Source organism: Gallus gallus, chromosome 5 (genome assembly GCF_016699485.2).
Source record: "Gallus gallus isolate bGalGal1 chromosome 5, bGalGal1.mat.broiler.GRCg7b, whole genome shotgun sequence".
Classification (NCBI taxonomy): Eukaryota; Metazoa; Chordata; class Aves; order Galliformes; family Phasianidae; genus Gallus; species Gallus gallus.
Genome location: NC_052536.1, coordinates 16,926,469 through 16,951,493, shown reverse-complemented (window position 1 = coordinate 16,951,493; position 25,025 = coordinate 16,926,469). Strand labels below are relative to the sequence as shown.

At 39.6% G+C, this 25,025-nt stretch overlaps 1 long non-coding RNA gene across 4 annotated transcripts in view; it reads right to left on the bottom strand.

The window, feature by feature from the left end:
* Positions 1 to 25,025, bottom strand: part of LOC121110951 — a 238,051-nt gene that overhangs the window by 91,957 nt on the left and 121,069 nt on the right. For 3 of the 4 annotated variants that reach the window (XR_006939448.1, XR_005860397.2, XR_006939449.1), the window contains one exon: positions 18,758 to 18,813. This is a non-coding gene — a long non-coding RNA (uncharacterized LOC121110951). Of the gene's footprint in view, positions 1 to 4,819; positions 5,003 to 18,757; positions 18,814 to 25,025 lie in introns of those variants that run through there. The other variant, XR_006939447.1, reaches the window with a different exon arrangement.

Here is a 25,025-nt window from a genome sequence, read left to right as displayed (position 1 = left end):
AAAAGCTGAAAGACAGATAGTGCCAGAACCATTGCAAGACGTACTACAAGGCATAAAAGAGCTTTTTACTGTGACTATTCTCCGTCCTGAAAGTGATATGGCCAGCAATAAAACAACAAACTCACCAGTGTGATTCCTAGGCCAAGGGCAATTTAAGAAGTTTGGGTTGAAAAGATTAATTGCTGAATTTTAATTCACGCAAGATATTCCAAAGCATAATGTAAGAATAGCACAGCAACTCCCCACAAACATTCTTTTGTGATACAGCTGCAAAGAACTTGTTGCTAAACAACTCAAAACTATTGCAGCTTTGGTACAGTTTTAGATAGGTATACTTCATCAACACAGTTACTACATTTTTATTTCTTAAGTTCATCTGCTGAAAATGATGCCCATTGAGTAAAGAAAGCTCTCTTCTCAGGCAGCTTTTAAAGTTGATATTCAAAGCTGAACTTTAACCTGAGGAAAATAACTATTTCATTCACTCTGGAGCAGCAGGGAGGGAAGGAAGGATTGAAAAGAGGGGGGAATATTTGAGAGGAATAACATCGTGCAAACTCAAACTTTTGTGTTTTCATATGAATTTAGATGGAAAATATTCAGCAGTTTGACTCAGTTCTAGTACAGCCCATAATTCAATCTGTCTTGTTTTGTGATAATCCCTTCTCCTTTCACTGAAAGAGGAGGCACTTAATCACTTAGTGCAGATAGATTGCTAGGAGGTTTAATTAAAACAACTTATTTTAAGTGATCTTAAACAAGAGGTAAATGTATTTATTGTTCTAACATTTGGAGTGGTATAGGATGGAGCAGAGGAATAACAACCTCTCTTGGTACTTGGTATCGGATTGCCTCTTTTATGAGCCATACGGTAGTGATTAGGAAGCTTAGTACCTAGAAGCTTGCTTACAGCACTAAAGGACACTGTTAGAAAGCTTTCCTCATTTCAAAAATTCAGCTCACCCAACACAGTGCAGAAGACAACATCAGGTTGCATATCATAATGCTTATGACTGAAGTCATTAGTAATGCAATGTTCTCTCTTTGCAGAGAATATCCACTTCCTATTCTTGCAGAGGAATGCATGTGCACATATGTGTGTGTGCAAGCTGATGCATGTGTTCATCAGTGTCCTTTTGACTGATGGCCTGTAATACCTACCCATCCAAACGCTTCCTGTTGTCAAGGGAATTTGGATCCACCACCCTGTACTGAAACTGAATTTGAATTTCATTAACAAGCTAAGCTAAAGGGCTGAATCGGAAACCCTTCTCTTTTCCACATTTGCAAACATTTGCATTCAGATCTGGACCTAAACTTGTTACCCCTACCCAACTGATTTTCAGGCAATGGCATTTCTTGCACTGAATTCTGCAAACACATACTAAAAAGCAACCTAGATTTTCAGCTGTTATTCACAACATCATTTAAGAGCAGATACAAAATATAACTGGTCATTTTTCTGTTAAACCTCAGAAAGGCAGAACTCACGAGTCCAACCAACAGCAATGCCAACAGAGGCAAAGAAATAAGGTGGTCCCCATCATGCTCAGAGATACTTGTATATGAGAGAGTTTTTTTTTTTCCCTAGAAAACCACGCTTACTTAAACATATTCACTGCAAGTATTTCAGTACTGTGCCTTGGATGTTTAAGGGATATATGTATTTTGGGGAATGAATGAAGGGGTACATCCAGCTGCAGTAGCTGGATGAAATCTAGGCCTCGGAACAGCGCCTTGAAAAAATCCCACTGTTTTCCCTGGGACTAAGCCTTCTACAGTTCACTCATCTGGATGCTTCAGTTATCTCCAGTTCCTCTGTGACCAATCCTGCAGATGAATGGGGGAGCTCCAGTTTGAAGCATTTAGTAACAGAGCAACTCAGTGGCTGAAACAAGGTTCAGTGTTTGAGTCAGTTAAGCCTTAATTTAAACACTTAAACACTGTGTATTTTGAGCATGGGCCAAGTCTTGTTCATGCTGAAATTATATGACACAAGCCATGCTAAGACATCAGCTTTAGCTAAGCAGTATAACACAGCACAGCATGTTGGAAGCCCAGACTTGCCCTAGCCCACGCTCCAGCTCAGGTAAGAGCCTGCTTGGGGTTTTGCACAGGTTCAGTCCATTTTTCCAACATCAGTCCTCATGGCAACGCCATGTGGTCAGCCCTGGGCAAACAAGTCAGCAATGGGGCTGTGACGCCCCATGGGGCAGTGCCAACAGGACGCAAGGTTCCATGCTCATCCTACCACCAGGATGTTGCCTGCAGGTGCATGAGACAGCCTCTCCCCAGGACTTTCCCTAGCTAGCTACCTTTCCCTTCTGTTCAGCGTCACAGCGATGTGTGGGATCTGCAAGCAGGCACGGTGCCAGGCGCTGCACTTACAAACAGCTGGCTGGTGGGAAGGGATGCAGCCCACCCTTCAGCAGCAACAGGAGCCTATGTGCACACACCTCTGCTTGGACAGGGTGACCGGGACCTGTCCCAAGGAGGCCTGACTAAGAACACCAGCTTTAAACAATCTTTCCAACAGTTACAGCCATTGTCACATTATTCCAAGACAAAAGGGGCACTTTCAGACCTGGGAAGTTAAAGGTTTGTATTAAAAATAGACTGTCTGCCTTGAAAATTAGGGAGCTTGACAGATGGAGGATGAAAGGCTGCAACAGAAGAAAAATATAGGCCACCACCCTTGACACCGCTGACCACCCCATTGCTGACAGCTTCTTCCCACAGCCCTGCTTTCTAAAGCGCTTCCCACTTTAAGGAAATGTATCAGAACATAGGAGTTTATCTGCCCCGACCTTTACCCCCAGATGAACCCTCTTTCATGTTAATTTTCTTCACAAAACCTACCACATGTAAGGCCCCTGCAGTGCTTCGGCCTATTTGGCTCTCATTCTTCTTCTTCTTATTAGCTTATATTATTATTATTGTTTCTGTTGTTATTTGATAGCTGATGAAGCACTGGTCAAGAAATTCTTGAAGTACAGTAAATATGACAATTGGTTTGCTGCTTTTGATAGCTTTAACGTCCGCGTTAAGGCTATCAAACCACACACTGTTACTAAAGAAGTTTTAGAGAAATAATAGAAGGATCCTATTTGTAAACGCTTCAACGTTTTTGTGACAGGAACACTGCCAGGTTTTCTGTGCTTTATGCACCTATTTGGGTTACCTGCTTAGGTGGTAACCTTCCGCATTTTTAACTGAACAGTTCAGAAGCAAAGTATTTCACAGTCTGATCCCCTGACACAAATGGCAAATCAGAAGTTATGTGTAATTCAGCTTATAGTCCCCAAAACAAGGCAGGCATCAAGGAAATGAGCTACACTGTACTCACAGAGACCATAGTACGTGGAATCCCTATTTCCATCAGACCAAGAGGGCTCTGCTGCTGAAGCATGTGAGCATCCTCTCATTCTTTTGCTGACCAAAGTCTGCTCCAGACTACACAACAAAACTTTACAAGGGGACTTAAGAGGGGCATTGTACTGTAATTTTAAATTCTCCTGACAATCTAAGTGAGGTCATAGCACAGCGGAAGAAAAATCATTCTCAACCATGAACAAATGCTTACAGGACTGTTGTTCTTTTTCTGTCCCAGTGTTGAATGTCTGCAGATGATTCTCCTCTGCTGCTGACATACAGAAGATACACACTTAAATCTGGGAGTGAGGGGAGGGACCCTCATACTGAACAGGAAGAGCTGAAATAATAATAAAGAGACCAGACTGCAACACAGGAAAGGAGAATGTAATTCCCAGCTTCCCCCTAGTTTTTGCTGTGACCTCAAGTTCCTCCTCACAGGAACGAGGAGTGGGAGCTGGCACCGTGAGAAGCAGCCCCAAGCAGGCTGAGATGTGCGGTACCTGCGCTGAGCTCAGCACCTCAGGGTGCTCCTGGAACTGCCAGGAGACCAAACCGCTGACCAATGGGGTGTGCTGGACCCTCGCTTTTGTAGGGAGGGGGCTAAAAATCTCAATCCAAGCCGCACTGAACAGATGTCAGATCAGGATGTTTGCCCCAAACCCTCTCCCAAATATATACAGCTACATTTCTTCCTATCCAAAAACAAAACAAACAAAGCATAAAGCAAGCAATAACAGAAAACAGAGCAGACTTCACTCTCACAATCCAGTCAGTTGATATGGCTGAGCTAATCTAAAGCATTCCTGCTGCCAAAAGGGGACTATTCCCCTCCCTCCTCTACTTCCTCCTCGCTCCAGTTTCTTCCTTCTGCTATTTGTGCCAGCTCTCAAGCTCACCTGAGTGTGCCATGGAAGACTGAATTCACTAACCTAGTAAAAAACTGATCCATCAAAATGTAGGCTTCGATCAGACTAATGAGTTAAATTGGCCCAGCATGAGGCCAGATGAAGGAAGAACCTCCACAAGAGAGGCTTGGATCAGGGTTGGAAAAAGAGGGAGCACAAAGGTTTTGGAGGGGTTGACCTGCATTGTCCAGCTGCACTCTCGACACAGGAATGCCTCTGACACAGGATGTGAACGTAGAACTTATTCCTGTCTTTAACTCCAGTTGGTTCAATGTCAGCCATAGACTGACTGGAGCAAGGCTCCTAAGCTGCTATTTTTTACTGCAGTTTGCTCAATCTCCCATGCCAACGCATCTGCCACTCTCCAACTTCCTCGCTCAAGCAAGGGAGAAGTTGCCGCATTGCACCTGGGAATGTAAGTGATCAGTACTGCAGCAGAGGTAGACAAGGGCACCAGTGGCAGGGGTAGGTACCACTCGCACCATAAGCTCTGAGCCCCCTCCCACCTCATGACACCTATAAAAGTAGACATTACTCACAGAACTAGATGGAGAATCTGAAGTCTTCACCATTCCTATCACAGGTATGCCCGTGCTGAGGTACAAATTCATATCCTGAATGTCTCTCAGCCTGTTCTGTTTCCTGCATTTTATCCAACAACTGGCTCTTTTCCAGCCTCACTGTGTAAGGACTGGATCTCCAGCAATCTCCCCCTCTATGTCAATGCCATCACCACAAAGCTACATATTAATAGTTGAAGCACATCTCCTACTGCCCAGGTTAAAAATCAACTCTCTAGACTATGTGCTGAAGGGAGGGATTTACACATAGAAATGGGAGTCCATAGGGAGCTCATGTCAGGAAGCAGCTAAATGGGGATTTGGGGACACCACATTTTCAACTCAGGCACTGAACAGAGCATGTAGACACCTGAGCCACCCGCTCAGATGACCTACCACTTTGTTATGCAACATAAGAAAAATCCAACTCCTTTTGTTTCTCAGAGTAATTATTGTCATTGTGATTTTACGCTGTAGAAGGACCCAGTGCTTAGGGAATTATGGTCTACACACACAAAGAGTGGTTTTTCTTTAAAGAAGCTGCATAAAAATTTATCTCTGTTCAGCACAACATGTAATTTGGACACAGGACCACCGGGGTGATGAGACTGTTTTTCTTCTCCATTCATCCATTTTTAAATCCATCACTTTCTATAAAATGAACAGATGCTATTAACACTTCAGTGGATTTGTGCAGAAACTGTGATTCATTCTTAGCAGCAAGCTAATATAAACACATGAAATTGCCTCCAATCTGCTCTCTGGGCTCTAAGAGGGCCAGCAGAATAAAAGATATTTTTACAGAAGATTATTCTGGTTGCAGACCCATAATAATTGTCTAATTTAAACATGGATGCCAGTTGCTTGTGAATGAATATCTAATGTGCCTTTTGCTATGGGATAAGGGGCTATAAACATTGGACTGAATCATGATGATATTTACAGTGGCATAGATGTAAAGTAATTATGCTGGGCAGGAATGAAGATGGAATTCTTCATTAACTGAAGCCTGGAGGAGGTAGGTATTTTTATACTTATATTCAGAAAAGGAAACGGAAAGATAAGGCTAGCTAAGTCAATGAAAGAGTGACATAAATGACAAGAGATCCCTTGAATTCTGAACACCAGACAATTTTACAGCCAGCAATTACTAAATTGTAAATATCGTAGGAATAAAAAGTAGATGCTGGAAATCCTATGAGCACCTAAACAAGCAGATCTTTCCTAAACCTTTTCAACTTCTGTAATCACTCATGTCTAATTTATACTTTTACAAAAGCATACTTAGAGGAGACAGGTGGACTTGTCATCAAAGTCTGGGACATCCTCCCAAGTTTATTTAATCCCAGCTCTGCAAAACTTCCTGCACAGCCTTAGTCATGTTATTGTTCAGTCCCCTACCTGTAAAAATGAGACTAATAACATCATTCACACTCTCAGTTGCACTGTTTAGATTAGTCACGTACATTTCAGAGTAAGAAAACATCTACTACATGGCAGTAGGCATGAAAGAGCTCCCATTTTAATGGTAGGAGCTAGGCATTTCTATGATATAGGTAAATATGACTTAGAATAATTTGTTGGGAGCAGTGCCAATTATTCTGCCACAGCATATTATCAGAAGTAGAGACAACTGGTAATTACTATGCCAAAAACACAGAATGAAAAGCACCTTTGTTGGTGTAATATGTTTAGAAGTGTCTTGTCTGAAGATGTTTATCTCAGAGCACTGCTGTATGCTAGGGTCAAAAGCAAAAGAAAGAGACTCCAAAATAGCAGATAGTCTGATGGCTGAAGCATTCATCTGTATGGAAAATAACAGAGGAGGACGTGAATCTGGATTCGCCATCCACTGAGTAATTGGTCCAATGAGCATCAGATAATTTTTCAGTATTTTGTTGCCTTTTTCAGTGAAAAAAATATGAAAAAGTCTTAATTTTTTTTTGTGCCAAAGGATTATTTTTAAAGATGAAAGAAATATTTAAAGATTATTTTTAAAGCTTTGAAAGTTTAGCAGGACAGGAAAAATAACTGATCTCATCTCCTAATTACAACTACAACTCCCTAACACGGTCCAGTGCTAAAATTCCTTGTTTGTGCCTGGTCTCTGGAAATATCACAGGTATGAAAATAAATTGTGCAATTATGTGATTCAGGGCACTTCTCAGACTTTTGCTCTTTTCTCTTAATTGTCAGGTTCCGTTCAAATACATGAAGTCTGTAGCTCTTTCCTTTGTGTGAATAGCTTTCTCAATCCCTATACAACTTAATATTCTGTTGCCCTATTAAGCTAGCCATGCAGAAAACGGTTTCTAGCCAAATAATAGGAATAGCAAACGTATGAACTCTATACCTCAATGAGGTGTTAACTTCAAAGCCTTGTTATTTGCTAGTTGGGGCCATTTAAATGCTGACATTATTAGGCAAGGAAGTCTAAGAAACAAGCACTCAGTGGGAGTCAAAGATCTTTTTAAAAAGCATTTTCTTTATGCTCATCACACCCCAATTCATTTAGGATGGGCTCCTGTTCTATGCCTACACGTTTCCTAATTAAGACTTCTTTCCTTGCCACAATGTTTAGGTTAGAAGGAATCTGAGGCTCTCCATGTACCCCCTTCATGATTGGCATATTTTTTTCTTTTCCCTCTCCCATCTCCTTGGTTGTAATTACATTACAGTGGCTTATCTCTCCATCAAAGGATGGGTAAGTGGTCCCTTTATAAAACTGCTCTGAGCAGCTGTTGGCCAGTCAGGGAACACTGAGGCCTGACCAGAGCTACACTCTCCCCAAAGGGCTTATCTATATTGTGCCACATTGAATGCAATGTGAATCAGTGTAGACAAGAACAAATAGCATTCAGCACATGTCAGCTAAGTGCAGTTTTAGCCTGACCTAATCAGTGTTTAATCATGATTAGCTGACACTCACGGTTTATTGTGGTCCTCACCAGCCAACATATTGTGACCAGTATTACGTCAATTACTTAGTTGCCCAAAATTACATTCAGACTTGATTAAATCCTGCCATTTGTATAACTTTCTAGAGACCCAGCAACAGAAGTTTGCCTCTTTGGAACCTAGGCAATAAAGCCTTACATCTAGGTTTGCACTTGATTCTTGTCACAGAATGATGCAAAGTCTCCAGATTATCTACTCTGATAGCAATGGCAAGGCATGACTGCTACACTTGTAGGTGTCTCAGACTAACTCTAAACTAGGCTTGACTGCTGAAAGCAATGAGGTCCAGGTGCCGCAGGCTTCAGCTGTCAAGCAAGCAAATATTTGTTCATGGTTTCAGGTAGGCAGTATCTTTTGTAGCTTACCCAAAGCCCAAGGTGTTGCAGCTTTCCTGCTACCAATAGCTGTATTAGCTAAAGCAGTGCATATTGCAGTGACACTTCTGACTGAAGTTCAGGTACAATCTAGAAAAGAAGGTGCTAATTGAGGCACTGCCACAGACTGTCTCAGTCCTGCTGGGAGAAGAAGTGGTATTTATATTCTAAATAGTATGAAATAATACTCCTTTATTCCTTTAACTCTTGCATCTCAAGCGTTTAAATAAGGTCTGCACAGATGCACAGAGCGAGCCCTGTATTTGCAGCGGTAGCTCCACGCTGGCTCCTTAACAGGTCTTGTTGGAGCTGCCCATTCATGCGCACAAGCTGGGCTTCCTATTTTCCCCATTACAATTCCAGCTTCAGTTCCAAAAGTAATATACTCTTGGCTAACCACTCTGCTGGTACTAATGAACTCAAAATCTTTCTGTATACTCAGCATCTTTCTATAACTGGATATCCACATCCAGCTCATTCACTGTTTTTTTTTTTTTTTTTTAACCTTCAGTGCAGTTTCTTTTAATTCCTTCTAGAACCCTCACATGTATACGGCACCAAATGAGTGAGAGAAATCCTAAAACATGTATCTATCTTTGCAGGGACGTACCATTTAACAGAGGCAACCACAGTAGGCTGTTGCTATCTTTTCATCTGGAATGAGAAGCCCCATTCAATTTTTGCATCCTATAACAACATAACTAATGTATGTATTATCCCATCAGAGAAAGAACGTGTCCTATGGGCCCTCCTACATCTGCTGAGCTTGTATGCTATGGGGTCGATGGAAGATCACCTCTTCTAATGGTGCCCGCTACTCCTAATGCAAGGGCACGTGGTTTGGGAACAAAAGGCATTATTCAGCGCCTGGAAATAGAACACTGGCATCTATGTTTCATAGGTTATTTGACGCTTGAGATTTTTAGGGGTCAGCAGCCTCCCTAGCCTTTGTGTTCATTTTGCGGGCATCCCTTGGGCAGGACAACTACAACAGGAGCGGTCTCTTTGAAACCTGGGGATCCTCAGGCTCCTAGAACTGACTGTTACTGTGTGCAGGAAAATCCCAAGTCATGTACATTTGAGACCACATCTGGCGTGAAATATATTTATTGTAAGCATCCCAATCACACTGAGGCAATGTTTTAAAGCTACAACATTTTTAACCAAAACACTATGAATCAGTCATCTGCTTTTTACATCTTTTCCTTCCTAACATAGTACGTTGGTAAAATATTCACGTGTACATTTTCTTTTGTAATCTTCTTCCTCCTGGCCTGAAGCTGAGGAGCAGGAAAGTATAATATGCAAATCCAGGAATACTTGTTATATTTGGATGACAGACTATAGCTCTGAGTTGCGGTATCACTGGATGATTCCAGGCAAAGAGAATCAAGCTGCTCACCAAAGATAAAATCTGGCACCAATTTTCCTTTTGCTTCTTATGGTACAAAGCTGGAATTTCTCCTCTCTAGTCAGTAGAATTGTACCATGGGGATAAATTACAGGAGAGGCAAATCTTCTGTGTGTAATAAACAGCAATGAGAAAAGAGATCCCTGAGGGCAGTGAATACAAATTGGGTAATTTGAGAAAAATAAAATAGCCGCCAGGAGTAAACTGAAGCTATTTGCTTAAAAATGAAGACCAAAAACATCCTTACTTGGTCTAGGACTATCAGGCCTAGAACTGCTGAATGCAACAAAGAAACTCCTACTCATTTCAAGTAACTTGAATCACTGCATAGGACATGTAAACAGCCTCTCCTGTGGACATCCTGAGCAACCTCTGTTGTTATCTTTTCCCTGACCATGGGGCAGGTAGGAGCCCCAGAGCCTGTGCACACACAAGGTGCCAGCTGCACCTTGTACTCTCCCAGACAGCACTGCTTGAAGTAAGTCACACATTAGAGATGTGTTATTCCGCTCCCTTTCTCATCACACAAGGATTTGAAATAAGGTAAAAAAAAAATTAAGAAATTAAGAATGCTGCTCCAGTCATGTCAATTGCAGGAATTACCATCAATATTCTCGCTAACATTTTCAGCCTGTTTTGGAAAACATCAAATACTATCACAGAAGAATAGAAACAAGAAATCAGAATCTCTATTTCATGGACCCCTCAAAATATTTCACAAGCACTGAGGAATTTATCCTTACCAAACTATCATAAGAACTGTACTTTTGGTGTTCATCTTTCAAAGGGTTTTGAAAATCAGACATTAGGAGAAGAGCCCCAATTCAAACTGAGAAATGTGAAGTCAGGAAATAGCTATTTCAGCTTAGCAAGAAGAACATGTAGGGAGAGTAAATTAGGGAACCAGGCAGATTGTCGGCTTAGCAGTCATAGGTATAACTGGAATTTGAACTTAACACCGAGGTTAAAAGTTTGGCCTACATTACAAAATAAATAAATAAATAAATTACAAATAACAACAACAAAAAAAATTACAAAGTATTAGGATCTATCTTCTTTTTACCTGAATATTCACTGCTCTGATAATATCCTATAAGGATTTTAGCCTTCCTCCTTTAGATCGACATTATGCTGGCATTACCATTTTAAATATGGTCCAGCTTACGAAGTGTTTTAGTAGAGACGTTAAAAGCACAAGAGTGTATTTTTCCTATCTGTGTAAGTTCTGACAGGACTTAATCCAAGGAGGTTCTGTAGCCTACAGTACAGATCAGGTAATGAAGATGGTCATGAAGGATTTTTTCTGCATTTATAAACTCTGGTTTGATGATTCCCATTTTACAAAGTGCTCACTGAGGCCAAGGAGGCACTTTTCTTTAGCCAGTGGCCGTAAATGGAGCTTGAAAGAAAGTCATAATCAAACACACTGCTCTTGAAACACCACTAACGCTTTATTGTTAGGTCATACTTCCTCCCAAAAGATGTGCTTATTTAAACAGTCCGTTAGGTTTGCCTACACTCATTTTTGCTTTGCTTAAGTATATCTGCCTCTGCAGTCAGAGCAACACAATCTCTTCAATCCTATAACAAGCGCATCTACACCAGGTTATTTACAGGAGAACATATAAGAGAAAACTTTCCAGTCTTAGAATTATTTCCAAACTGAGCCATGCTAGCTCACTCTTTAATTGAGCAACTAACTGGAAGAGAGAAATTGTTACCAAAAGCTAAGGACAGGCCAGCTCTTAGTTCTGCCTCATCCTAGTTCTAACTGAATTTTCCTCTCGCTGGGTCTTATCCCCAGCTGTGCCTCCTATCATTAAGGGTTGCTCTGAACTGCACTATCAGCAAACCTTCAAGCCTCACAAAGAAAAAGAGAACATGAATTAGCTGAAATAAAAGACTTTGTCCAGATTGCTCAGTTGGATAAAGCACCTTTGTTGTAAGTATGTGGGAAAGGAGAGTCCAACCACAGCTCATCCAGATTCCTTAGACACACACGCCCAGTGATATGTATTTGTGAATATTTTCCACATTTATATCTGCTAACCAAAGTAACCAGTTTTTACTTGTTTAATTACTGCTGAAGAAAGAGGAACTGTCAGTGCCTTAAGAGTTATGCCAAAGCACAGGGTGGGTTCTCTCTGATTCATATGCTGCATGGCTACCGAAACCAAGACCCAGCATCAGGAATGCCAAGCAGTAAGAAAAGAAGCAAAAGAAGCCGTCCAGCTCTACAACATATTTTTAATCTAACACTCTTGTTAAATTAATGTTATTCCTAACTTTCCCAGCAATTTAGCAGCATGTCAGATGTATTATCAGAACACAAGGAAACAGGAAGACCTTTGGGTGCTAAAAGTATGGGACCTAATAGACTGCTATGCTAATGAAGTTTTATTCCTCTTATTTTCAAAAAAGAGCAAATGAATGAAAGCCATCCCAGCACTGACTATCCCTCTCTTTAGCTTCATTGAAAACACACGATTACCACAGAAATTAAAGGAATACATGCAATTGTTTTCTAAATGGCAAAATCCCTCATATTTTGCACACAGAAGGGCATGAAGATAACTTGTAAGTAATTGAAAATGATAACCACCACTTAGAAAAAGTCCCAAACCCCCATCATCCTGAGCAGCATTCAGAAACTTGGCAGAATTGGGTCCTTCCATTCGCACTGAAGACGCAAGCTGACAGAAGAGTAAGGTAAAGATGCCAGCTGCTCCCTCTGCATGTCTAGAAATGGGTCCTAAATTTCACAGAAAGAGTGGGAGATAATACACAATAAGAAAGAAAAAATGGAGGTATTATTCCACAGACATTTGAGTGGATAAGTACCAGAGCAGAAAATACGCTCTAATAATGCTCCATATTACCACAGTGACATCTCCATCTGGCTCTGTGAGTACATACATCACGTTATAGGGAGATACACAGGAAAGTAGGCACTTCTAGATGCACATGCAGGAACACAGTCTTTAGATGAATTTGCACTGTGATTCTGAACAGCAAGCCTAGCATTTTTGGCCATATGTATTGTTCCCATGCTTGTTACCTCTTTCTAATATTAGACTATGCTATTTAACCTCTTTTGCTCTGCTTTTCCATCTGCAAAATGCAGACAGTAATATTTAAATTTCTTGCAGAAAACTTTTGGGATTAGAGAGAGATGAGTACAGCCTCTCACTATGGCCAGAGCAGGACCAAAAAATCGGCAGATGCATAAAACAAGATCAAGAATTTGACATAGGATGGCTGCTACTTCATACCCTCTGGAATGAAGGACTGTTGGGTAGACACGAAAAGACAGACATTCGTCCCGAGACCTGCAAAAAGTCTAAGCCCACAGCTTTCACATCCAGAACCACAAACCTGAAACCTTTATAAGCCCTCTGCAATTTACTTGTCACAGCAGCTAAGACAAGTAAATTAACATAATTACAACCACCTCACACTTGTGTAAACCAGGATACAGAAAAGAAGCGAATGTTGTCACCAGTAGGTTTATGGTTCTGATCTATGTGATTGGCAGTGCTATCTGCGAATCACCAGTCAGAAAGCACTATCTCAACCTATAATTCCTTAGGATAAGATTCATGACAGAACTCTGAGATTAGTCAACTGTCCCTGAGGTTATTCTGAGGTAAATCAGGAATTGCCTTATTTGTTGGAATGTGGTTACACTGTTGAAGTAATATTGAAGAGAGAAGGGTTTCGTTCTACAAACGGTGCACCTTGTTAACTCCAGTAGGCAGTCTAGACAGCGTATTTTATGCTGTGCTGACATGTATATAGAGTAGCAGTTGAAGCAAGAAGGTTCGTACCCGCGATTCAAGAAAGAACAGAAAAGATAGTGTTTAGCTCCCTCTGTTACATCCTCAGACTATAACAGTGGTTGGAGTAGCAAAATGCAGTTGTGCCATAGGTAATTTAGAGCGGCCTCCCTTGAGTCAATTATTCCAGGCTTTCTTTCCCTTTATATGTACAATTAGAACCTAAACGTTGTGGCCACAGTTCCAACTTTTCCCCTGTTCTCAGCTGTAAGTGAATAGCTATGATCAGGACAACATGATTATTAATATTTCTATGGTAATTGCAACTGTCCAGGGCTGCCTTACTGTTCAGAAGACAAATGCTAAGTACCGATAAGCGTAAGCTCTGGAATACAGAGCAACAGGACAATGCACAGAGAAGTCAATATCAGAGAAGCTGAACAAGTTTTGAAAGTGACTTTTGCTCCCTGTCAGCCACAGATGACCACCAGGCATAAGCAGAATGACAGTTCCAGAGGATTTGAGCTCTACACTGCTTGCACGGATGGCTACCCATCCATGAAGCCCACACCTGGAGCTTGCGCTGACAGCACAGCAGCTTCTACCCAGTAGATAAGCTGCACTCCCAGCAGGGAAGAAAGATGAGGTATTCTTCATCATTAGAAAGTTCATCCCAGAGAAAACTGCTGTCTAGAGGTCTGCTAAGGAGAATCCAGTCCTTTTCCTGCTCTGAGTGTATCAGGTTTTGAAGGTTTTATGCAAGCCTTGAAGCAATTTCCACTGCTAAATGTAAACAAGGCTTTCAGATAGTCCTGTGATGTCAGGATATAAAGACCAAATGAGATCCATTTACAAAAGCAGAATGAATATTTAAATAAGAAGCAGCCACCATCAAAAATGTTTTAAAAAATGCTGTTTTGGTTAATGCAACATACTGTATTTCTGCCAACAAAGGCAGTTTCTGATCAGGACATGCCGTGTTTTCCTCTGGAGATTTTGCAGGCAGGGTGGTCTTCCAAGAGGGACGGGAAAGGGCTTAGTTAACATTACACATCTTTCATATATGCAGGCTGGTAAATGTAAGGCATTACAGCTGTGCAGTCTGTCACCAAAAACTAAGCTGAAAGGAGTCTAAGTACAGGAGACTGACAAGAATATGACCTAGTCACTCTCAACACTTTTTATTCTCCTTCATAATAAAGCAACTTCTCTTGTATTTGCGTAGCCAGAACTCTTTGGCCTTTACAGTGGTCAGACAGAAAAGATAGGAGAAAAGGGATGGTACTAAAAATGTCATAGATAAAGATTTATTAATTTTCTATAGGCTACAAAAGAGGACTGCAGCCTCCTTAAGCTACATTTGTTTATTTTGATAGGAAGAATACTTTGGCACTGAAAGACTACTTCAAATCACAAAATGCAAAGTCAATTTTGGAAGCAAGATCTACTCTGAAGAATCAACTACATGTACAGGAGGAGATCTGAGTAGTTGGCAAATCAAGCAGACTTCACTGGGACAACATACTGCTTCTATCTGAAGAAGCATCCTTGATCAGTGCGTGTTTAGACTCAGTGAGACGTGAGCACGTACTTGAAATTAAACACACGTTAAAGTCTTTTTCTGAATCAGAGACATGTGAGGAAACACTTATCAGTTGGAATATGGTATTTCATCTCTGGTTCATCCCCTTTTCCTCCTAGAATTTTTAGAGTTTGAAATATCCTGTGCAAATAATCCATCTAAATTAATATGGAGATGCTTACGCAATTATACGTGTACAGAAGCTACAAAGAACGTTTTCATTTTATAAACACAATATTCACCTTCTAGGTTAAACGATTTCCCAAGACCATTTGTTTTGATATTTTTGATGGATGTTTAAAAAAACTGCCAGACGGAAGTTGTGCTTCTCTCTTTGAGAGGTGAAGTAATACCTTACACATACTAATTCCAAGAAAACAGCTATCTTATCTATCATCCATGTTATTAAAATTACTATTAATAGCAGTATTTGTATGATGGGTAAAGCAAATACTTGGAACAGGACATGAATATAAGACCATTATGCCATCAGTACCGTTCTCCTTTCCTTCTGTGATTAAGGCTATAAGGATTCAGAAAACCTACTTATCAGATTTCTTGAATTCCAAAGGTTTTAGCTGTGAAAAATCAGCTCATGCAAAGAGGAATCATTTAGGAAAAGATACCATCATTTCTATTCACTTCAGTCAAAACTCACGCTGAAAGAATTCCCACTGAAATAAATGAGATTGTTCATCAAGTCAAGTCAATTCAGTATATATGCAGGTGGAAGAATGATGTATGGAGTTTTAAAGCATACTCTTGCTCACTTGTTCCCAATTTACAATACAGTCAGCATGGCCACTTCAGTTTCCAAGTCATGGCAGGATCACAGCTTGCCAGTGTTGATCCAAAAGCACATGCCTTTACATCTGCAACTGAGATAGCATCTCTAGCAAGTGGAATCACTGCATGACTGAGCATCCCTAAGACCACAGTTGAATGCCCCGCAGTGTTTAGGCCATAGCTAACTCCAGCTAACAGTTTATGACTGTATTGCCACCCCCCTTTCCTTTCACTTCCCCAGATTTGCTACGTATTTTGGCAGAATCTGGTTCTAGCTGTGAGGTTACAGGAAGGAATGAAGAAAAGTGGTTGGAGCAGACAGGAACCTGAATCAGCAGCAGCTGAAACAGCCCGTTTGACTACACTCAACCTAAGCAGCTGTGCCAAAGTCACACATCAACTGGTAAGCTTATTTAACTAGCAGTCTGTGATCCAACTGGGTGTGTTATTGAACAAAGCTACTTTTCCCATCTATTACTGTGGTGAAGAGGAAAAAGACACAGCCTTGTCATAAACTGGAATGATTCAATACAAAGTTGAGGCATTCTTGCAACACATAGTCACAGATGATTTATAGATTATATGCAAAGCCTAGAGCCATCAATAGCATTATAAAAACAAGTAGTTGACAGTTACACAACAATTTTTCTTACCCTAGTTCAGCTCCTCTGTGATAGCCTTTGAGAGACGATCAAATATTTTCTACCCCAGCCTCATTCACTCCATACCAGATCCATGCCACAGTAACTTCTACAATCCACTCACAACCCTTAAACCTCACATCTGTTGTTTCAGTTATGCAAACTCATTACCCTGACAGGCATATATCCTACATGTGGGCAGAAAAGCCCAAAGTCTTGACAGTGCACCCATTTGATTTTAGAACCTGACTTTGTAGGCTTATATTTATACTGAGGAGCCTATCTGATACCGCTAACCAATAAAATCTTTCTTTAATTTCCTTCTAAAATGCCTAGGCTGCTGGAGATCATGGGAAGTAATTAATCTCAAAATAATGAAAGTAAAGTAAAATATTTCAAAGTATATGTTACAAAAAACTATGGAGATACTAGCTTTAGAATATTAGAGAAACGAATCACAGCTACAACATACCTTGAGCAGTTTCAATATAGTATTCATACATAATACAAAGATACTCAAAACTCACTAAAACAACCTGGAAGACACTTCCTAAGTGGCTGCAGAAAATAGCAAGATGTTGGGATACTCATTCAAAACACAAAATAGGAAATATCAAATGTTTTTACAGTGTGGAATTGTTTTATGTTGGTTTCAAACTGCGGGGGAATTAAGTACTTTCTCTCAGATCCAACAGTTGTAAACGTTAGAGAGCACAGAGATTTCAGTCACTTGCAGTAAAGACTGCAGTCTATTTGCAGTCTCCATCTTTCTTTTCTTCTCATCAGATATTTAAAACTCACGATAAAAGACAGGATGAACTCAAAGTATAAAAATTATCAAAGTGTGAGGAAGTAAAGAATGCCATTGGAGAAAAGTTATGGTTGGAAATGATTGGGATTCTACAAGCTAAACTAACCAGCTATTCCTGATAACTACAGAGAGAGCTCAGAGGAAGAGGAAAGCTGTACTTAACAGAGGCCCATTAACTTCAACTTCCATGGAAAAATAGTACTGAAGATAAAATATAATCTACCTCAAGAGTGAATGAAGCCACAAAATTGTAATTTTTTCATGTCACAAAATGTCATTATTATTATAATGGCATTTAATATACCATTAACTTTTCACGTACCTGCATCTCATTTCCATAATTCATACGCCATAAGTATTTATCATATCACATTCTGTTAATTTTTTACATTGTGCTTTTTCAAAAAACTAAACTTGAATAGCAATTTCTACAATAAAATTTTTCCCTCTGGAGAGTACATTTAAAAGAATAATAGAATAAAGAGGTATGATTCTCAAATTTGCTGACACTGCTGTCATTACTAAATGAATGAACTAATTGCATGCTGAAAAGCAAATTATAAGGAAGGTATCCAAATGCTAATATTTCTCTACCCTTTAGTGAGAATCCTTAATGTTAACTTTCTGCTACACAAACTGATTTGAAATAGCAACTGATAAAAATCATTCATTTGAACTGATCTGTTTAGTTTCCCCTTTTCTTTCTTTCTTTTTTTTTTTTTTTAAGGGTGAATTTCTTTCCTGCTTTTTTCCTGACTCATGAAAGACACCAGAGAGTGATGTGGATGATGTGGTGAAAGCTCTGAAAAAAACTCTACTTAAGTCAAGGACTAGGGGAAGTGGTCACTCTGCGAGGTCATTTTCCTGTGAGACTGTGTGACAGCTGGAGAAAATTAGCCAAAATATCTGCATTCCAGAGAGGTATAAAAAGAAGGAAGAAAGGGAGGGGAGGGGTCAAATGTCTTGTGGAAACCTGTAGGAACAGCAATGGCATTTTCTGCATGGACTTGCTCAATCTGGTTTCCTGAAAAAGTCCCACTGAAACAGGAGATTTTTAAAGTCTCAGAGGGTAGTCAGGCACCCAGTTCCTTTAAAAGTCAGCAGGACATTCATTAAATTTGAGCAGATTAGCTGTATTGGATCTTTTCTCCAATGCTGGTGCAGGGACCACACAGAAATCCTACTCCTAACTTTATTACCATTTAAAGATTTACAGATCAGACGTACTTCTAGAATGGAAGAACTAGGAAGGGAGCAATAATATCACGGTAATGAGACAGATTCTTTGATTTCCATGTCCATAATTGTCAAAGAAATAGGCAGGGAATAACACATTTTCTTTGATGCAAGTTTTGAATCCCTGATACTGTGCTTTTGTTTTACAATAAAATCAAAACAAAAACATTCAAGTATTTTGAAAATTAATTTGTACTCTCTTAAAACACGCAAGCTTTTAAGTTAGCTGTACTTCTCCCTGATCAGACACAACCTGAACCGGAAGTCCAAATCCTGTCACAATTAGTATATTATAGTGAAACTTTTGATTCTGATAAAGCAGAATATTAATTGAAACCATACCTTCCTCCTTCTGAAAGCTTCCATTCCCATGGATCTTCTAATCATTTCAGACTACTCTGTGAAAGAAAAGAAAAAACAGAAAAAAAGTCCCATTGAGATGAAGAAGTTTGCTGTCGTAATTTCAAACAATAGCAGGAGAAATCAGTTCACACATGAACAAAACTCTGCCACAGACTATCTGCAGTTGGTGCTCAGGAACTCCTTCAGCATAAATACGAGAGACAGAAGGAATCAGGTTGGAGTCAGTAAATGACTCCCACAAGTAAAAGTAGGGATGCTTTCTAAAGTGATTCAAAAGCAAAATTAAGATTTTTTCCAGACTCCCAACAATTACAGTTGAGGTAAAGTTTTTAAAATAGAGCAGTTGTCATTTGGGCAACTAAATGAGGGTCATATTTTACAGTCTGGCCTATGTTCCCATTCACAGGAGATTTCACGTTCATTACATGAAGAATAATATAGAGTAAATTTTAAATTAAGAAGAGTTAAATAGCCTCCAGAATGTTACAGAAGGATTTCATGGGGTCTAACGCCTAATTCAGTAACACTATATTCTTCCCATTGCAAAATAAGGGTATGTCTCTCATAGTTTGACCATTTCATTCCAAATCTGTTGTGTGTAGATAGCACAGCGTCTCTGCTCCTTCTCTAACCTGATTTTCTCTAGCAGTTTTCACTCTTTTGTGGAGTGAAAAGAAAATAGAATCTGATTAAGGAAGACAGGTTTATTTATTTTTTTTTCCTAAAAATATATTTTGACTTGTCCTTTTTCTCCTCCCCTTTTTCCTTCAGATAATAAATAACTGTGAAGGAAGAAAAAGTTTCAAAAAGAAAAAGAAAAAAAAACATGTGGAAATTTGCACTGCTACCACCATTTAGTGTTAACCCTACTCTGTACTGCTTTGGGACCTGGTAGAGATATTTCCCAGGTAGTTCAATAAAAGCCCCACTTAGAGAGAAGATAATGGTTTAAATAAGCGTAAGATGGTCCAAAATCACATCTCAACTTGAAGTTAAACAAATTAACTGTTAAATATAAAGCATGTTGCATTAACTTCCTTTTTAAAGAATGTTTTTTATTTTTGCACTTCTGTTTTATTTTTTAAATGAACCAGAAGCAGAAGTTTGAAATGTCATGTGAAATTTTGTTCTCACGAGGCTGCTGCTTGAGTTTTACCTCAGCAGGATTTAGAAAACTTTAGATAATCTGCTTAGCTTGTTACCTGAACCAAAATGCTGAACCTCTTTTGAGAATTACTCACGTCCCTATCTTTACCAGACACTTTTTTTTTTATCCATCACTGCCTTTGGGCCATCATAAACCTTTCCCCATACTGGGTATTTTCTTGACCTTGTCGTGACTGCTTATCTCTGCCATAAGCTCCAAGTTCACCAGAATAGCTTTCCTGGGTACTCTGATCATTTATTGGTGTTCATAAGGAAGGAAAAGGAAAATAATTCATGAGAAACTTTCCATATTTCTGTCTCACTATTTTTATTGTGGTTAATTTGATTAATTTTTAAAAGGTAAATATGGGAAGATATCTACTGACATACTATTATCTGCGGTTGTTTATATATGGAGGACAAATCCTTTCCTTCACCCAAAGCCAAAACAAACAGATCTTGTACAGACAAGTCCTAAATTGATTGAGAGTGATGGACACCTCGCCGCAGGCTGCAGAGCTGTTCCCCACCTATTACTGCACTGGAGTGTAGCAGTAGTAGTTTGTTTGTGAAACAGACACTGTTTCACATCAAACCTGCAGTTAATAGCTTTCAGCCTTGATTGAAGCACTTTCAGGTTAGCAACATTTTACTTTTACACTTTTTGTTAGAAGAAAGGCATGACTTCTTCTTATACCAAGATATCTGGCCTGTTTACCTACCCTGACTCTCAGACTTCTAATCATGAAAGTACCACAAGAAGATGGATAATTTTGCCTCTTAAATTTACTTCAAGAAGATGTTTTCAAGTCAGCCAATTTTAGATAGCAAACGATATATGCAAAAGCCCTTCGCATTTTTTCATTTATAGATATTTACATTATTTGAGATTATTACAAACAACAACAACAACCCCCCTCCCCAAAAATTATTCACTAATCTTTTTCCTTATTCTTCACAGAATTCTGTGTTTGAAGATACACAAAGAAAAGTCATTTGTAAAGAATCAGTTATACATCCCCAGATTGGTCATTCAGTGTTCTGCTGAGTGAATAAACACTCAGATGATATCAAATTAATAACCAAATATACTACTGTGAGCATATGTATTTGATAGAATAATAGACTGATGTTGAAGCTCTGTGGATCTGTGAGCTGTAGTGTCTGCAGCATAGTTGAAAACTGAACCAAATGTTCATTAAAAGTTACTAATATTTACCATTCTGGGTGACCTACAGTATTTGCTTTCAAGCAAGAGCTTTCCTCATCAGAAACCTATCTGTCCTGTATTATCATGTGAAGAAGGGTCAACAATCCTTTGAATTATTTTCCGCTACCAGGAAGGTGATCAGGTTATGATTATTTTTGTTCCATAGATCAATCTCCAATGCTTTGCATACAGAGTAGACTTAAAATGCTACCATTACCAATTTACACCCACTTGCTGTCCATAAATGACTTTCAAGGTTCAAGGCAGTGTAGTGTATAAGTGCTGACTTAACTGCTGGAGCACTGAAGAAGAGAAGAAATGATGAGACAGAGCAAGTCCTAAATGCCTTCCATAATTAACAAACAAGGCAAGACAAGTTATGAAAAACAAAGGGACTAGACAGATTTATGCTTAAAGTCTGCTACTTCTGAAAGTTTGTCCAACTACGAAATCCTCTTTTGATCTACATTAATTGAAAGCACTTAAAATTCAATCATACATTTATGGCCACATGTTTAAAACTGAATCCTAATCTTGCATTTTTAACCTACTGGTCAGACTGGAATGCTTTCCGTCTGCATCCAGCTTACCAAGGATACAAATCTAATGATTGTCTTTAGTTTCAGCTGTAGAGTTTCATACTTATGGCTTTGAAGGTCCCTAAATTCAATCCTAAATTGTATCCACAATGATAGTGGTCAGAAGTCTTCAGTAGCTCCTGACAACAATACCCTGTGGAAGCAGGAAGCCATTTGCGGATAAACACACTTGTCCTGGTTTGGTTTCTTAATGCAATAAGAGAACATGATTCATAGAATCATACAATCCTTAGAGTTGGAAGGGACCTCTGAGGGTTGTCGAGTCCAACTTCTGTTCAATCCTGTATGATGCAGTGATTTGTGAGCTGCCCCAGCGTGGAGACAGCAACCTCTGTTTTTGTTCACAGGTAGAAGAACAATGAAAAGAGCTAGCAGCCTGAAGTAAGCAAAATCAAACCACTATGCAAGTCGTTGTGAAAGGATACATTCAGCCTCTTGTTTAATCAGGTATGGGAAAAAGGAAGAACAATTACGCCAAAGAGCTGCATTTCGTTCTCTGATTAGAAGATGCAAGGTAAACATGACATACTTGTAGGCAATAGGACTCCATGTGATGTTATAGGAACTAGCAAATCAAGAACTGTTTTCCTGGATCCCCTAATATGCACCAACAGCAGCACTGAAAACACTCATAAATTGGGCCATTTGTGTATACTATAGTCCAGATTCAAAGACCTCTACCCTTTCAGTTCCGCCCCAAACACCAAAAGGTAAGAAATGCTACTTGAATATTTCATTATGTTATGTATGGAGAAGAGCTCTGTTAAAAAGCTGGGCACTATTGTCCTGTCTTGGCTAATAGTTTGTGTGACATTCATAAGGGAGACCAGATATTTGCACCCATTATATGTAAGGATTTTTTTGCCCAAGGACAACTTGTAAAACCCGTTAATATGAATTATGTCTGAGCTGACGAGGAAAAATAGAAAACACTGAATCCAGACCTTCAGTACTTTACTGGTGTTTCTGAACTCTTATTAGCTGTACTTGCTTCCATAAAATCTATTTAATAAGGCGACCGATGTTTTGGTAATGCATCAAAAGCAGTTCTCTTCAAAGGGCATCTTTTTCACTCAATCTCTTCTCTAAAGACAGTGACATTAGTTTTGTAAATTAATAAACAGGCCAGCATCTGAGGACTGCATGAAGCCTCCATCACCCCTCATTGTGCTTTCTCTTCTGACCCCACTTTCCAGTGCAGGGCCCTCATCTCGACAACAATACCCTGAAAGCCTGTGTGGCACTCTGGGATCACACTTGAAAAGGCCTTTGGCTGAGGCTGGCTTTCAAGAAGAGGGGACAATTGGCAAGAGGCCTGTGGCTATTCATGCAGAACAGGCAGTGAAAAATGCCTGAAGTCAGTTTCAGGGGTGGGCAATGCCCAAAAAAGAAAGCCCACATAACATGAATGGCTGCTGCTAGGAGACTAAAACCAAAGGCATGCTACTAGCAGGCCTCCATGTGCCGACATCAATGGGTTCATCCTATCCCTATTAGGGGCCTAAAATGATGAAGAAACATGAGAAGGGACTATAAGCAGGAAAGGAAAATAATACCAAAGTACACAACGGTCAATGCTTATATTGTTATACTAAACGCTCAGGAGAAGGAAATAATATTTTCTATGTTCAGTACCTTTTCTGTTAACAATAGTTACATCAGCTACAAAATCTAATCAGCAAAATAACTGTGGTATGTTTTCTTGAGGGAGGAAAGCTATGCACTTTCATAATTAGTTATTTCTCATGCACATAATTAAGGGTGATTTCAAACACATATTAGGAAAGCCAAGGCAGCATTGCAATGGTTCTGGACCCGGCACTGGAGCAGTTCCAGTGCCCCTGGATGTGCATGCAAGGTCCACTCACTTCAATCCCAGCAGTACAGGTCAGAGGGAGATGGGAGGTCTAATGGCTTATAACAGAAACCACCATCACGCACCACAAAAGCATTTCAGTGGCATACAAATGACCCAGACCTCAAATGTGCTTAGTGTTAGTGAGCCCGAGGGCGCTGTCTGCAGCATGGGTCCAATGTGGTGAAAGGCCTACAGGCCTGAAAATTAACTGTGAAGAATTTTCCTCACCTACAAGTCACCAGTTCTGGTTTTGCTGGCTTTTTTTTCCTCTTCTTATTTTCTTTCATAAAATACAGCAAAAAACATATTCTTCTACTAACAATTCACACTGAAAAGCCTAAGCATAGCCTGACGAGCTCTTCTGAAAGGAGACAGTCACTACCCCGTGCTTAATATCAACAGTATTCTGAAAATGACACACCAGTGTCTGTAGAAACAACCATCTTCTCTAAAATCCTTCCCATTTCAATACAGATGTTGGCTCTTGGCTAGTGAAAACCTTGAAAAAAATAAATTACAATGTCTAGTCATGTTTGGACTTATTTCTAGGCATGATCTCAGCTCTTAAAAAATGATCATATTATTTAGTTTATGAGTAATAATGTCTGACTAAAAAAGGTAAAAAACACCATATGATACTGTAATCAAGTGATTTATTTTATGTGATGTTGTTTGTTATTCAGAGTAGAAGTTCAGGAGACCTCTCCTTCTTGCTTTTTCAGTTATCTGTTTCCCAAGTCTGATATCCCAATAGGGAAAGGAAGATGTTCATTACTTCTACATGCAACTCTGCATAAGAAGGAGGGAGCTGTGAGAGCACCAGTACCTTCAGATTTACTCTCCTTTAGATGCTGGTTAGGGCATGCAATCGGGCGAGTATGGAATCGCGTGAGCAAGTGCTGAATCTGATACCTCACTGAAGACGAGGAAGTAACCCATTGTCCCCCAGTAGGAGCTGGGAAAGGAACTACAAATGCTCCAGAAACAAAACTGAAGTGATTTGCTGATATTGAAGGGAAGACTTTAAAGTAACAATCCAATGTTACATTTTTTCTGTCCATTTCCCCTAAAAAATTCTAAATATAGGATGAAATAAAGTTTACTTCTATCCATGATCTTAATACCTCTGTGTTTCTCTTGTATCTAAAATTGCTCCAGTGAATTTCTAGTTCTAGCAAAAAAATTGTATTTGTTCTGTATATCCTATTTTATTGATTATAACAATTGCAAATATTCAAGCAGTCAAGCAAAATCCCAAGTATATTGGGTTTTATAAATTAAACAAATGGATGTGGGTAAGGTTAAATATAGTTAGGTTACTGTTTTGCCAAAGAAACAGTTTGTCTTGTGTGGTCATGATTCCTGCAGCCTCTCAGTGTTGGACATTTGGGACTTGTTATTCAGAGGGAGGGAACCAAGTGAAGGTTATTATGA